At 38.5% G+C, this 17,355-nt stretch overlaps 1 pseudogene; it reads right to left on the bottom strand.

The window, feature by feature from the left end:
* Positions 1–335: 335 nt before the first annotated feature.
* LOC121435647 lies at positions 336–17,282 on the bottom strand (annotated as a pseudogene).
* Positions 17,283–17,355: the final 73 nt, after the last annotated feature.

The raw sequence follows: 17,355 nt of genomic DNA, 5'->3' as shown, positions 1-17,355 counted from the left end.
TGCATTTTTAAAAATTCATGCAGTCTTTTTGTTCAGTACTCATTAACATATGCTTTTGCTTTGATTTTTTTCTGCAGTTGATGCAAAATAATTAGTGGTCAATCTGCTTGAAATTATTCTTGGTAGTGACTTTTCCATTGATGTCCTTAGGGTTTTCATACATGCTGTCACACTAACTCCAGATAAAAAAGATTCACCTCTGTCAGTTTCATTCTTATGCCTTAACATTAGTAAGTATCAACAAAAGCCTTCAATATAACATTACACAATAGAACAGGGCCCCATGCCAACTTAATTTTCTTTAAAGTTTATTCAATATGACACAATCTCCAACTTCACTGAGGTGGTTGGCCATGTTCCCTGACCAGAACTGCCTCTAAACTGGAATTCAGTTGCTGAGTCAGCCCCAGCACAGCACCCCTTCTGTAGGTGCCTCTGTCTGCCTCCCGTCTTGTGACTTCTAGACCTTTGAACCAAGGCCTGCCGGTTTCAGGATAGCTATGGCACAAGGTGGCAGGCTCACTCTCCAGATGTAAGTGGAGGTCATCTCCAAGATCCTGGTTGCCCTCGTTCATAAGGTACCAATAGAAATGTCTGCAGACAAACTGCTCCTTCACTTAGCTTCAAGACTGCACAGCCTTCATTACGTTAAGGCTGGGTACATTCTTGTCTGCCAGCTCTGGATGTGTGGGCATATGGACATCTTTCTTGGCTACCATCACTCCTTTCTTAAAAAGTTCCCAGATGGTAATCTGGTCCTTTAGGCATTAACATAGCTGCAGCTGCAAGGTCCGAGGCGGAGGCTGGAGCCATGCCAACTTCTAATTCACACCAGTGAGAAGGAATAAAAGACCACTTCCCTCCATGCTGACCGCAGCTCCGTGTGTATAAGTGTGCTCTGTGGTTCCATTAAACAAGTAGGAAAGAGGGTGGTACAGCTGTGATCTCTTCCAGCCAGATGGCTCACTGTGCTGGTCCTGAGGAAATGAGGATGTGCATACCAGGTGTGGTGTGCCACCTTGTGGAAGTAAGAGTTTAGTGCACCTGAGCAGCGTCTCCTCCCACAGTTGCCTTTGTCTGCTCCAAATCTGAGATTAGGGGTAGACCTGAGTCACCCTAACAACAAGCATGGCTCCTCTCTCAAAAAGAAACCCAAACTTAGTCATAAAGGAAAGACACACTTGCTCCAAGTGAGTTTCATGCTCACTCCACTACCTGGCAAAAGTCCAAAGGTCTTTCAGACCTTTGGGACACTGAATATCATTGGTCAACTCTGGCCATTGTCTTCTGTCTAGACCTTTGGGACATTGTTCTCCAAATACCCAGCTAAAAGTTATTACTCTACAATCCATGTCAGATGCCATGATAGAAATTCAGTCAATATTCTGAATCCCATAAATGGATGCCATATTTTATAAAAAGCTAATAGGAACTTAATTGTTTATGGTTGTGGGACACCAAGAAGGAACTGCTTGCCATGGCGGTGCCCAATATTAGTCTGAGAGCTCAAGGAGGAGGGTAGAGGTAGGCAGATATCAGGGAGTAGAACATCCTGGTTTACATAAATAGCTATAGGTTAAATATACATGCAAAGAAACCTGTCCTAAAATACAATTTCAGTCTTTGGCAACCTAGATGAACATGTCATTGAAGACAATATAATGTTGAGTTCCTTCTGGGTGCAGAATATAAAAGCAAACGTTGTCATGCCAAGAAAACATACATGACAAATGAAAAAACCAGGCAACCAGGCAGATAACAAAGATGTTTAAAACATTAATATAAAAATGTAGCCAGATAGTGGTGGTACATGCCTTTAATCCCAGCACATAGGAAGAGAGGAAGGTGGATCTCTAATTTGAAGGCCAACCTAGTCTATAGAGTGAGTTCTAGGACAGCTCAGGCTACACACACACACACACACACACACACACACACACACACACTTCTTTGGTAAAACAAAACAAATAAGAAAGTAAGATTACATTTTACATATGTTCTTTTGAAAGCCAAAGTAGCTGACCTTATACTATTGTTTTTAAAAAGCAGATTAGAAATCTACATATATTTTGTATAGAAGTGCAACTGTATCCATAAACTCTGCTGCTATATTACATCAATACTCAGGACTCCACATCTTTCAAATTTAGAATATTCTATCACTTCTATGTCTCTAAAAAATGCTATTTGTAGACAGAACTTCAAGCTAAATCATACTATAGATCACTGCTATTTAAGGCTGGAAGAGATACACTTTGAGAAAATAAACTTGTTTTCAAGTTTACTGGTCCCTGTTCTCTGGGTAACCATTTGAAATGAGTCCTCTTAAGGGTATGGTGAGCAACTTTGCTTACCATTTCCCATTACAAAATTCTCTCTATGTAAATGCGGCATCTCTGTGGGGTCTGGGTGCAGGTAGCTCAGACTGGCTGCATGACCCTGAGATTTTGTGGCTCTAGTTGAGTAAGGAGAAACCCTGGGTTTTCTGCCTAAGGAATTCTTTTTGTAACTTATTTAAAACTTAGACCTGGCCGGGCGGTGATGGCGCACGCCTTTAATCCCAGCACTCGGGAGGCAGAGGCAGGCGGATCTTTGTGAGTTCGAGACCAGCCTGGTCTACAAGAGCTAGTTCCAGGACAGGCTCCAAAACCACAGAGAAACCCTGTCTCAAAAAAAACCAAAAAAAAAAAAAAAGTAAAATAAAACTTAGACCTGTACCACATCTGTGTGTGCTCGCTCTCTCTCCCTCTCAATTTTATTTTCTTATTTTGAGTCTATGAGCATTCTGCCTGCTTGTTACTTGGATGCACCACAGGCTTCCCAGGTGTGTGCAGTCTAGAAGATGGCATTGCCATCTGGAACTGGAGTGCAGGTGGCTGTTAGCCTCTGTGTGGGTCCTGGACACCAAACCCAGATCCTCGGGGAGAAATTCAAGTGCTTTCAACCGTTGAGATATCTTTCCAGCCTCCACCTCATTCGACTCTGTAATACTCATAGCTCCTCCTCTACCTTCTGTCTTTCTGTAGCCTCGCTGGCTTTACCTGTCATAACAAATCAACTTCCAGGGTTACACCATGTATAACAAAGAGGAACATTCCTGTGGCCCCGGCTTCCTCCAGACATAACTATGGCTGAGCACCCATACAGTTTTCTTTGGTTTTATCACGGTCTTTTCACCCAAAATGACAGGAGGGAGACAAGTGGAAGCAGGAGCACTATGTCACTGGTTAACAGACGCCTCTGGATCATTTTAAGGTCTCTCTTTTTTTTAATTGACCAATGACATTTGGGAAAAAAAAAAGGCAGGTAGCATGCCCAGTCTCTTGGGAACCGTCTCATTTCCTCATAAAGACAGATTTGTCAGAAAAAATGGCCAAAGCACTATCTTTAGATTTCATAAGTTCAATTGGGACCTCTGTTTATTCATTTGTCTATTCGTCTGTGAGTTCGTTCTTTGTTAGTTCATTCATTTGTTTGTGAGTTTGTGAGTTTAGTTGTTCTGTCGGTCGTGAACTAGTGAGTCTGAGTCTCTGATGTCATGAGTTCATTCCTTCATCTGCGAGTTCATGAGTTTGGTTGTTCAGTAGGGCTTGAGTTAGTGAGTTCATAAATTCCTGAGTTCTTAAGTTGGTTAATTGGGATAAGGCTCTGTATAGATCTACATACACACCTTTAATCCCAGCACTTCAGAGGGAGAAGGTTGGTCTGTGTGAGTTTGAGGCCAGCCTGGTCCACAGAGCAAGTTCCAGGACAGCCAGGGCTATACAAGGAGAAATTATGTAAACAAAACAACCCTCCCTTTAAAAAAAAAACCAAAAATCAAACCTAAAGAGTCTAGCTTTTATTTATAAAGAACTATTCCTTCTAGTCCTATTGTCTGTAGAACTCTGATCATGAAGGCATGGTTGATTTGATCAAAGAAAATTTCTGCATTTTATATTTCAGCTTTGGTTGTTATTACCTTCTAGCGGGTTTAGTGAGTTTGTGTTTGATTTGTTTGGTTTTTATTCCTAATTTTTGAACTGTGTGCTGAAGTAATTTATTTCTAGTGGGTTTGTGTTTGATGTACTTCTATTTGTCCTAATTTTGGAACTGTGAACTAAAGTCCATTATTTGTGCTCTTACATGTTTTAGAGGTAGGTAATTAGAGCCGTGAATATCTTCACAGAACTGATTCTACTGTGTGCCAGGGTTTATGTCATATTGTGTTTTCATTTTTGTTTACTTATGGGTCTCTCTCTCCCTTTGGATTTCTGTTTTGTCCCATTCATCGTGTAGTGATGCATGGTCTTTAGTGTGTAAAATTTTCTTTGTAAGACCTTTTAGGATTTGTTTAGTGTATAACTGTCCTTGTTTAACTAAGCTGTTATTTCCTTAAAATCATCATATTGCATTATGTCAAACACTATGAACACTGCATTACTTTAAATAAATACAGAATTGTTTTACCAGTGGAATGGAATGCACTTCCATTTATCACCACAAATGGTTTAATTCCACCTGCAGCTCCTTCATAACAGCAGAGTGCATTTTATTTTGAAGTTTTATACTACTTCGCAGATAAAAAAAATGGTACTTTGGTTAGGGATAAGGAGAATACATGGAAGAAATTTGCTTTATTTGCTTTTTTTTAATCCTGCTATGTAAGTTTAAGTAGCTTTATCTTGTCTTAATTTCCCGAGGTTATTATTAAATTACCACCTTATGTGCCTCCTTCACAGGCAGGGAATAGGACTAATTTAAAATGTAAAATATTAGTGTTTTTTTCTCACCCCATCATTAACTAATTTTCCTGCAGAATATATTTTTAGATAAGATAGACTTTGTAATGTATACTTTGATAATGAGATTATTTTGAATTAATGGAATACATAATTTGTTGTCAGAATACTTCAAATTTATGATTTTGTTTTCCTTCCTTCCTCACAGAGATTGGCAGATTTTTCTGAAAGGGTTAACGGATCTTTGCCACATCATCTTTTAAGGCTCTGAGTTGTTGGTTTCAGAATCATTTAATTGAGTAAAAGCTAGTGTTTGGCCATACAAAACGGTGGGCAAGATAAAGCCTGGCCTGTGGGAAAGTGTGTTGAGATTTTTGCTAAACTCCTCTTGGGATGGGTACTACTTTGATGCAAAATATTTAGTAGCTATATACCATTTTAAAATTAATTAATTATTTGGTGTGTGTGTACGCACATGTGTGTACAGCCTTGGATGCCTGTGGAACACAGCTTCTGTGTGATCTCAGGAAACACTTCCCAGAAGATTTCACTCCAGTGATGCTGGTCTCTTCCTAATCATTACTAATTTCTCAGCTTCAACTGGCCAGCATCGAGTATCCCAGCAAAGCAACAATTTCCCTTTAGTAGTTGTGATATATTATTAAGCACATCTAATTCTTCACTCCCAATGACACAGAATCACAGATTCTTAATCCAAAATAAAACTAGCCATGGTAGAGTCTTTATGCTTCCCTCTGAAACTTCGCAAGCCAGCTCTTCATCATCTGCATTGCCCTCCACATTATCTTCCAAGCTTCTACAGGTCAGCTCACCACACACTGAACATTCAGTGGCTTTTCTTGCACAAAGTTGTAAAGACCTCCCACAATCCTCAGAGAAACATGGCCAAACATGTAGCAGCACCCACCTACCAATTTTCTTAGTTAGGGTTTCTATTGCTGTGATGAAACACCATGACCAAAAAGTAAGTTGCAGAGCAGAGGATTTATTTGGCTTACACTCCCATACCTGTTCATCACCAAAAGGAGTCAGTACAGAAGCTCAAATAGGGCAGAAACTGATATAGATGATATGGAGAGGTGCAACTTGCTAACTAGCTCTTCCTGGCTTCCTCAGCCTGCTTTCTTATATAACCCAGGACCACCAGACCAGGGAAGGCACCACCTACAGTAGGCTGCCCTTGAATTTGCTGTGTAGAACATGCTATCCATGAACTCATAGAAATCTCCCTGCTTCTGCTTTCCAAGGTGCTTGCCATCCTAATGAGTGATAAATGTTGTCTCGTGGCTTTTATTTTAATTTCTCCAATGATCTCTTCGAGTTCTATCGACCTCTGGTCTGCTTTGGAGATTATCTGAAGTCCTCTGCGTGTTTTGGATAGGATCATCTCTTGCTGACTTGTGTATGTCCACTGCTCTAATCCAGACTGTGATTGCAAATGCACTGTAATCACCCAGATTGTCTCTACCTTCACAGAATTTCTACGGAAACAAGCAAAACGGATAGAGAAACATTTCTCTCGACTATTCTCAAGAAAGCAGGTCAAGAGGAATGCAGTGTAATGCAGGACCCATATGTGAGGTGTGGGTAGGACTTTCTTCCTGGTTTTGATATAAATAATGTTGTCATTTGAAATTATTCACCATTATGGGTTGGTTTAAGAAGAATATGAAGGTTGGCATAGAGAACTAATGATAAGCCGGGCAGTGGTGGTACATGCCTTTAAACTCAGCACTCAGGAGGCAGAGGCAGGCAGATCTCTGTAAGTCAGTTTGAGGCCAGCCTGGTCTACAGAGTGAGTTCCAGGATAGCCAGGTCTAAACAGTGAAATGCTGTCTCAAAAACCAAACAGCGAGAGGTAAGGATAGCTTTCATTTATGATTCCTTGCTAATTGTTATGTTTGTATGATCTATTTAAATTTAAAAATATTGGAGTCAAATGTGCAGAATTCCAGTTTTACCAGCAGCTCTTAGGGTTGCAGGACTTGCATAACTTGTCGTGGTTTGTACAGATATCAGTGGTCCTAGTTGAGTCCAGGCCTCCCTGATGCCAGGGCCTTTTGTACTAGCCTACACTAAAGAAATAAGGCTTTTTAACACTTTAGATACATACAAATATCAACCAGAAACAAAGACATGAGAAGATGGTTTAAAACAGTTCAACTCAATTTTTTTTTAAAAAATTACGTTTAAATAAAAAATTTCATAGGCTGGAAAAGAGGTGATCTTATGTGTTTTTGTTTGTCTTTTGTTTCTTAAACATCATAGATGTTGTGAAAAGATCGAAGAATTAGAGTAATTACTGGTTCTTATTTTAAGAATCTTACAAATGTATATAAGTTTGTATTATTTCTTCAAGGGTTTACAGCATTCTCTATTCTGCATATTAAGCAATCATCCCCATTCCTGGATGGATCATGTTCCTGTGTGCTCACAGAGTCTAGAGTGCAGCATCTCAGTTAACAGTCATTATCTGCTGATAGAAATCAAGTGACGGGGAAACTCCTTCTCTGTAGTGGTGCAAAGGTGAACTTGCTGATATAAATCACCAGGGGACATAAACATCCAGACGTCCACACAAAAACTGTGAAAGAACGCAATTTTATCACAATTTTAGAATTTATTTCCATAATACATTGACAGCAACCCATAAAAAGACTTAGAATATGAATTGCAGCTTCTTTGAGGCTGTTCATAGAAAATTAATATTCAGGAAGTAGATATGGTTCAGCAAATATGGACATGTATCTTTCTTCTAGAGGACCCAAGTCAGTTCTCAGAATTCATGTCAGGAATCGCATAACAATTTGTAACTACAGCTCCAGAGAATACAATGCTTTTGGCCTCCACTGGAACCCATACTCACATGGGTGATTAAATTAAATTAAAAATTAAATTTAAAAATTAAATTAAAATTAAATGAAATTAAAATTAGTCTTTGCAATAATCATCTTTCTCTGTGAGAAAATAGAGTAGTTCCCCTTTGCCATGCCTAAGTCTGAAAATAGTAAATTGAACTTTATAACTTTATAAAAATAAAGGAATCTGACTTAAATAGCTGTTATTACACATTGCTCTATTTTTTCTTATTAAACTCTGCATGTAGATTAAACTATAACATCAATATGTGTATATGTGAGAAAATAGTATATGAAAGTTTTGGTACTATCTCCAGTTTCGAGCACCCATTTGGGATTTTCATATTATTTGCCCAAACTTAGGGATGGGTGCTCTGAAATATCAAAATCATGTTGATGCTGATAATTCTTGTTTAAGTAAAACAAAACAAAATTGAGACAGGGTTTTACTATGTAGCTTTGAATGTCCTGGAACTCACACTGTAGACCAGGCTGGGCTTGAACTCACAGAGATCCTCCTGCCTCTGCCTCCTGAGTGCTGAGACGAAAAGAATGTGTCACCATAACTAGAGGACTATTGTCAAGGGGCCTAGCCTCCAGCAAGGCAGATACTGGAGAGGAGATGCAGAGTAGACAAACTACTGGACAGACACACAGACACACACAGGAACTTTGTTTGAGGTCCAAAGCTTAATTCTTCATTTTTTTTTCTCTTTGCTAGTTGTTCTTACCCTGTTCTTTTTCTGTTCTGTTTTTCTACCTTGATGTTTTCAACCCCATTGTTGTCCTTCTATATCTTTCCTGAGGTTATCCTTTTATTTCTTCCCTGAGGTTTCCCTTTAACACATTTCCTTCTTATCTTATTTTAATCCCTTTATACCACTAATACAAAATTTTTTACAATAAAAGATTATCTCATAACCACAACTTACATATTTTCCAAAACCAAATTAAAATGTTTTCCTAAGAAGAAATCTCATTGAGATTCTTCCTTTAGAAGCCCACAAGCAGTTAAACATTTTTCTATAAATTTTCTCACCAAAACATCTTTACCCCAAAGCAATGATTCTTTTTTTAAAGATGCGACATTTCTGTGTGATTATATTCTTGAGATAGAACAAGAAATAGCAGAAAATGAGAACAAAGATATTTTCCATTGCTTTTGAAAAGGAAAAAAAGACTTTTCAGTGTAATCAGGGGTGTGAGGCAATGTTGTCTTTAAAACTAACCTACAGTGTTTGTGGAATCAAGATTGAGCTTTTGTCCTCAAAATAGCCATTTAATTCTCAAAACACTTTTCCTTCCTAGAGACATGTCTGAGGAGTATTAAGAGCACACAAGTGGATGAACAAAAGGACACACGCCAGACATTAAGCTGCTCCTAGTGCTCTAATCTCTGCGTATATCTACAGGACATTAACTCTCATCCTTTGTCCCTTCAGGAATCAAATTTCCTTTAAATACTTAAAGGCGACATTTTTTTTTTTCGAGACAGGGTTTCTCTGTGGCTTTGGAGCCCGTCCCGGAACTAGCTCTGTAGACAATGCTGGTCTCGAACTCACAGAGATCCGCCTGCCTCTGCCTCCCGAGTGCTGGGATTAAAGGCGTGCACCACCATCACCCAGCTCAAAGGTGACATTTTTAAAAGATCATATGTTACACAAATGAATAAAAATTATTGTTGTTAAACTGTCACTGTTATTTCATTGTTTCTGTTAACTTTTGAAACTGATTTCTTAAAAAGAAAAGGATGGTTAGCTAGGCAATGGAATTCTTTATTAGCAACTGATAATGGAATAGTCTTCCAAAAGTCATGGGCAAAATTCTCCTAGCCCTACTGCAGTAACTTTGGATCAAAATACACAATGTATCAAGGATGTATAAGATGTTACAAGGCCACATTAGAGTGGCGAATAAAGGAGTTGGCTTTCTTTTAGCTTGGAAAAGCCCCTCAGAGCCAGAAGCATCAAAAACAAGACTGTGGTTGGTATTCCACAGCTAGATTTACTCTGCTTGTATGATTTAGAACATCTTCAAAAATTCAAGACCCAACAACATGGGGGTTGTATGTGTGTGATATACATATATAGACATATCCACTTATAGATAGGTCCATATACTTATAAACATTTACATATAAACAAATATGAAAACCCCAGTGGATTTCTATGCATGCTTCATTAAACCCTGCCACTTTAAGTGAAGCAGTTCAGGTTCATGTTGGAAACTGCCGTTGTTCCTGCTCCTTTAAAATAGGCACGCAAGTTTTTCAGCATTTGTTATTCTGAAATGCACATTGCACACCCCTAAAAACATCATAAACACAGTGACTTATCTGTATCATGACACTCAATGGGAAGATCAAATTCTACATGACTACATAGTCCAACAGTACGGAGAATACAACTCAAAGCATGTCTGGTGTGGAGAGAAGCTTAGAGTAGGACAGTGTTCTCCTGACCTGTTTACAAAGCAGTAAGACCCAAATGAAAAAAGGATTCACTATTATTAGCTGCTGAGATTTTCCTTGAGAGTTACGATCATTTGCTTACATATATATATATATATATATATATATATATATATATCACTAGCCTTTGCTTGATAGGCTGCCAAAACAAACATATCCTATTGATTTGGCAAAGGTGTCATGACAAAAACTTCAATGTGTAATCCTCATTAATTACACAGACGGAGCAAAATATTTTGAATTGTAGTCTTATTTATCTAACACCCTTAAAGATTTATTAAGCACACATAAGTGATGTTACATAGATGCACATTTCAGAAAAAGCCCTAGTAACCAACCACAACTTTTCCCAAAATGAAGCCTTCAAGTCAGGCATCAACAGATAGCAAGAAGAAAAACAATAATTAATCATCCAGCATAAAATGACACTGTCAACTATTCGGTTTAGTGCCCTAGTTCAATTTATTCAACTTGTGCCCTTGTAGGAGGGAAGGATGACTTGCTGGGCCCGGTCCTGGGGAGGGGGAGGAGAGCCATGGGCGGAATCCTCAGCTGTCCCAGGCTTGAGCCCTTGCACGTCTTCTTGCTTGCACCTTCCCAAGCACTCCCCCTCCAGCCCCTCCTTGCTCCCCGGACCCTCGGATCTCTGCTCCTTCACTCCCTCACTTTCTTAGCCGCTGCCCCGCTGCTCCAGCTCCTTCAGTCAGCAATGATTCTTTTATAATTGATTAAGAAATTTGTAAGCAGGCTAAATATATTTCAGCCTGTTCCTTTGTACTGGCAGGCAGCTGCTTGTGGTTTTAGTGTAGCAGGTTTCCATTATTAATTCTACTCTAGAGAAACTTTAAAAGAGTGGTCAGTTTGCCATCTATTTTCCGTTACACACAATAGGATCATTTAATTTCCTTTTACAACTTTGGGTTTTTTTTTTTTTTTTTCAAGGGTTATGTAGGGCCCAGGGCAGCTTGGTATTACCTGCCTGTCAGGTTCCAACAGGAATCAGCAGGGGGTACTGGGAGGGAGCCTGAGGTTTAGGAAATGGCAGATTGAGAGAAATTGAGACAGAAAACACATGATAGACCTAAAGGTACTAAAGGTGAATACCAAGCAGACCAGTGTTATTTCAGAGCCTGATTACATACAGATTAACGACAGAAGGCAGGACAAAGAGCAGTACTGCCAGCTAACCACCACCCTGAATGTCCTTAGGAGAAAGTGCAAGCAGATGCATTATCTCTCACAAGAATTCAGCTAGGGGCAAGCAGCTTCTGTATCTAACTGGATGTGCCTCAGGTTTGGCGTCAGCAGTATTCTTTCTACTAGATAGAGTGTTCTTTCTGCATGCGCAAAATTTTCTTTCCTGTGGGCTTAATCAGAACATTCTCACAGCCCTCAAGGATGCAGGCAGAGCAGGCAAGCTTGAATTCAAACTACTTATGAATCAGAATTGACTACAAATGGAAACTGAGTCATACATAGGCTTCCACACCTGCCAAGACAGACTGTATAAAGACCAACCAGAAAATAGGCCTGAGTCTCAGTTTACCCTAAGGCAATACTTGACTCCAGAAAGACCACAAAGTGGGAACACCCAGGCACCACCCAGGAATGGGCCAATGAGCATCCAAAGGAAATACCTAAGGTTCCAACCATTGTAGATAGGATCACCTGATATCTCTTAGCCCAGCACAAACCTATCCCCTTTCACCAGGACACCCTGGTGACTGACAAATGTCAGTCAATCATGGGTCCTGAACCTTAGAAATCTCTCACCCCAAACTCTGATATTATAAAAACCCTACCCCAGTTGAGTTCAGGGCTCTCTGATCATACCAATGCATTGGATACATTAAGAGTCTGAGTTCGAACTTGAATAAGAATAAAGGCCCTTTGCTTTTTTCATATGGGACTTGGTCTCCTTGTTGGTTTTTGGAGGACTCCCTGATCTGGGCATAACATCTGGGGGCTCATCCGGGATCCACCAAGCCAACAAGGACTACTTACTGTCTGTGGAGCTTTCAGCCTCACTCAGCTGGTGAGTTTTCCATGTTTCATTTCATTTCATGTCTTTTTTGATATCCTTCTGTAAGTAATGTAGGATGTACTTCTGTATACCTGTTGCTTTTATTGGTTCATGAATAAAGCTCTTTTTGCCAATGGCTTAGCAAGGCAAAGCCAGGTGAAGCAACCAGACCAAGAGATTGTTTATGAATGTTTATTTTCATTTTAAAGGCTTAATTATAAATGGTTAATGGTCACAGTCAAGGTGTTTCTAAAAACAAAAGGGGGATATGATATAGAAATGAATATGATAGTATGGACTTTGAGCTACTGATACAAATTTAAGGTCAATTTTGTGTTATGTTTATGTATAAACATTTAAAAATATAAAGTATAATTAAATATTATGGATTAATAGATAGTCATCTATAATAATTAAACTGTAGTTGTGTTAGGTTTTCTAGAAGTACAGAGATATATTTCAGATGGATAGGTATTCTTCAAACCTTTCGAAGGCCTAAAGAATATAGCATTTAAAATGTTTTAAGCATTTACACTTTTCTCAACAGTGAGACTTGTCTGCTTTTGGCAGAATCAATTACTTCACAGAGGTTGATAATCATCAAAGAAACTCATTATGGAATTTGCCTCAAATACAACAAGTTTGTCATTTGGGCAAGAATCTGCTCTTGCCTGGACTGCTTGATGGTATGCTGTATAAAATGGACTTGCAGGACCCACAGAAAAGTGACTGCTAAACTTTCCAAAAGACGGAATGGTACTTTAGGGCTCCTGCTTCATCAAAGAGTCTGCCAGCCATTCTGCAGGACACAGAAGAAAGCAACTAATGAACTTTGCCAATACAGGGCAAAATAGATCTTTCAAATGTCCTCCTTCATGGAAAAGTCTGCCAAATAATATAGGCCTGTAGACTAAATATGGATGCCACAATGTTATAGAAGAACTTTGGGTGACTGTCCAGTCAGTGAGATGTCTCTGTTAATTCTAGAGTTATAAAAATTGCTTATAATGCACTTTCTGCTTACGTGGTTCTTTGATGGAGTTGAAGACAGATGATAGTTATAGTTATGATGAAAGATATATTAGACATAAAACTGTATACTCACAAAGATAGGATAGATGATAGAGTATTTTCCTCTTATAATTAATTCAAAGACCTTTTCCACATAAGATTTTAATTTTTTACCTGGTTTATGTGGTGAAAAGATCCATTCTAAGATCATATCTTCCCTATGCATTAAAATTCCTGTAGGGGAATATTTGGATGGTAATATGACCAGAATGCAGTTAAGATTCAAATTTACATGATCCATATGTACCTCCTTTAATTTCTCTTCAATCAAAGTCAATTCTCTCTCAGCTTCAGCTGGTAATTCCCTGGGACTATTTAAATCTTTGCCACCATCTAAGGTTTTGTTTATATTATTTGAGCAGTCCACTGAAATCAGGAACAAGACAAGGTTGTACACTCTCTGCATATTTATTCAATATAGTTCTTGAAGTCCTAGCTAGAGAAATAAGACAACAAAAGGAGATAAAGGGGCTACAAATTAGAAAAGAAGAAATCACACTTTCATTATTTGCTGATGATATGATAGTATACATGAGTGACCCCAAGCACTCTACCAGGGAACTCCTACAACTCATAAACACTTTCAGTAATGTAGCAGGATACAAAATTTAAAAAAGTCAGTAACCCTCCTCCTTTATACAGATTATAAAAGGGCTGGGAAAGAAATCATAGAAACAAAACCCTTCACAATAGCCACAAATAAAATAAAATATTTTGGGGTAATTCTAACCAAACAAGTGAAAAACCTGTATGACAAGAACTTTAAATCTTTAAAGAAAGAAATTTAAGAAGACATCGGAAAATAGAAAGATCTCCCTTGCTTTTGGGTAGGTAGAATTAACATATTAAAAATAGCAATCTTACCAAAAGCAATCTACAGATTCAATGGAGTTCCCATCAAAATCCTGGCAAAATTTTTCACAGAGCTTGAAAGAACAATACTGAACTTCATATGGAAAAACAAAAAAATCAGAGATAGCCAAAACAATCCTGCACAATAAAGGAACTTCTGGAGGCATCACCAGTCCTGACTTCAAACTCTACTATAGAGCTTCAGTAATAAAAGCAGTCTGTTATTGGCATAAAAACAGACAGGAGGTCCACTGGAATCAAACTGAAGACCCAGATATCTATCCACACACCTATGAACACCTGATTTTTTTACAAAGAAGCAAAAAATATAAAATTGAAAAAAGAAAGCATATTCAGCAATTGGATATCAACATGTAGAAGAATGAAAATAGATCTATATCTATTGCCATGCACAAAACTCAAGTCCAAATAGATCAAAGACCACACTGACACTGGCACAGGAGACAACTTCCTAAATATAACCCCAGTAGCACAGACACTGAGAACATCAATTAATAAAGGGGACTTCCTCAAACTGAGAAGCTTCTGTAACGCAAATGACAAGGTCAACAAGACAAAATGGCAGCCTACAGAATGGGAAAAGTTACTCACCTACGCCACATCAGACAAGAGGACTGATCTCCAAAATAGACAAAGAACTCAAGACATTTGACATCAAAAGAACAAATAATTCAATAAAAAAAATGGGGGTAAAGACTTAAACAGAGAACTCTCAACAGATGAATCTCAAATGGCTAAAAGACACTTAAGGAAAAATTTCAACATCTTTAGCTATCAGAGAAATGCAAATCAAAACAGCTCTGAGACTCCATCTTACACCTGTAAGAATGACCAAGATCAAAAACACTGATGATAACTTATGCTGGAGAGGATGTGGGATAAAGGGAACACTCATGCATTGTTGGTGGGAGTGTAAGCCGGTACAGCCCCTTTGGATGTCAGTGTGGTGATTTCTCAGAAAATTAGGAAACAACCTTCCTCAAGACCCAGCAATACCACTTTTGGGTATATACCCAAAGGATGCTCAATTGTACCACAAGGACATGTGTTCAAGCATTGTTTGTCATAGCCAGAACCTGGAAACAACCTAAATGCCCCTTGACTGAAAAATGGACAAGGAAAATGTGGTACATTTACACACACAGCAGAAAAAATGACATCTTGAATTTTGCAGGCAAATGGATGGAGCTAGAAAACATCATATTGAGTGAGGTAATCCAGACCAGAAGGACAAATATCATATATACTCACTCATAAGTGGCTTTTAGACATAAAGCAAAAAAAAAAAAAAAAACAGCCTACAAACCACAGTCCCAAAGAACCTAGACAACAATGAGGATCCTAAGAGAGACATACATAGATATAATCTACATGGGAAGTAGGAAAAAAGAAGATCTCCTGAGTAAATTGGGAGCATGGGGACCATGGGAGAGGGTTGAAGGGAAAGGGAGAGGAAGGCGGTAGCAGAGAAATATCAATAAAAAAGTTATTTGATTAGGTGTTATCCCAGAAGTGGGTCATTGATTGGAAATGTCTCCTAGCAATCTTTGGAAGTCATTAAGAGTCTGCAATTTGATCTCTCCTAATTTGTACTTTTTGTGTTCTAATTTTCTGTAAACCTTTTATAACCTAAATAATTAATAGAATCTCCTCTTTGTATTTTTTCAAGAGCTATTTGTAATCCGCAAAGAAGCAAAACTTTCTTTACTTCTTCAAACATTCTTTCAAAAGTATCTACATTTAAATCAGATAGCAAAATGCCATCCATGCAATGGTAAACTATAGATTCAGGAAATTGCTTATGTCCTTTCCAAAGGCTAACTCACAAAATATTGGCACAGGATGGGCCTATTTAGCATTCCCTGTGAGAGAATCTTTGACATGTTTTAGCAGGCTGAGAATTGTTATACGTAGACACTGTGAAGGCAAATTTTTCTTTGCCCCCCCCCTTTTTTTTTATAAAGGTATAGTGAAGAAGCAGCCTTTTAAATCAATAACTATAGAAGGCCATCCTTTAGGCAATAGAGAATGAAAAGTAATTCCAGACTGTATAGGGTCCATTGGATGAATCACCTTATTAGATGATTCTTAGATCTATTACAATCTCCATTTTCCAGATTTCTTTTTAACAACAAATACAGGAGAATTCCAAGGATTGGTTCAATCTTCAATATGCTGAGCATCTAGTTGTTCTTGTACCAGCGATTCTAAAGCCTGCAGATTTTCTATTGTTAAAGGCCATTTTTTAACACATACAAGTTTCTTAGTTAATGATTTTAAAAGTATGGACTTCGGTACCTCTGAAAATTTTCTAGTTGTTGTTCTATGTTTTTGTATAGCCTGAACGGTTGGTGACTGTTTTTTACAGTACCTTATAATATCCTTCCTAGAAACATGAGTTGGTTTATGGTCCATTTCTGAGACTGCAGGAATGTTAACCTGGGTATTCCATTCTTGCAACAGATCACAAACCCATAGACTCACTGCTATATTAGTCACATATGGCCTCAGCCTTCCTCTCTGTCCTTCTGGCTCTATGCATTCAACCCATCTCGTGCTTTGTTTTTACCTGAGAAAGGGTTCCAATTCCAATAAGAACTGAACATCTGCCTCCTGAGGAGGCCAATTCAGATGCCTTGATTCTGGAGTGATAATAGTCGCATCTGCACCTGTGTCTAATAATCCTTTCATTATAATGTTATTTACTCATACTCTCAACTTTCGTGTTTGATCATTTATAGAAGTCTGCCAAAATATGTTTTCTCTTTTCTGTTTGAATTTTTGATTCATCCTCCATGGTTATTCTATCATTCAGAGCAGTACATTTTTTTTTAATAACAGACATTGGATTTTCTGATTTTCCTGGTGAGGCATGTCCTCCAGAGTGACTGGGAATGACTGGAACACGTTTGACCTGGGGACCTGCGATAGGCCCCTCAAGAAATTTCCCAATGGTAATGGTTTGCCTTGTTTTTCTCTTTTTGCTCTATGCTCATTGTCAGCCTTTGCTACATCTTCTGCATAACCTAGAAGTTTGGGGCCTTCTATTTGGTTGATTCACAGAAAAAAACATTTCTAGGAATGCCTTGCCTACAGTCCCTTCTCAGATGGCCTATTCTATCACAATTAAAACATTTGGTATTTTGACGTCTTTTCATACCTTTGGAAATCACTTCTCCTACCCAAGCCTCAGTGTTATTGTCATAGGACTCAATATTGGCTTTGTGTAGGATCCATTCACCCATTGGTGCTGATCTGACCTTTAAGGCCCAAGTACCTAAATTAGCATTTCAAAAGCAAGAGCTGCAATGAATACTC

The sequence above is a fragment of the Microtus oregoni genome, unplaced genomic scaffold, assembly GCF_018167655.1.
Source record: "Microtus oregoni isolate MIOR12 unplaced genomic scaffold, Mior012 000046F_ref0000063, whole genome shotgun sequence".
Lineage (NCBI taxonomy): Eukaryota > Metazoa > Chordata > Mammalia > Rodentia > Cricetidae > Microtus > Microtus oregoni.
The sequence above is the reverse complement of the archived record's forward strand: the minus strand, read 5'-3'. Positions and strand labels throughout refer to the sequence as shown.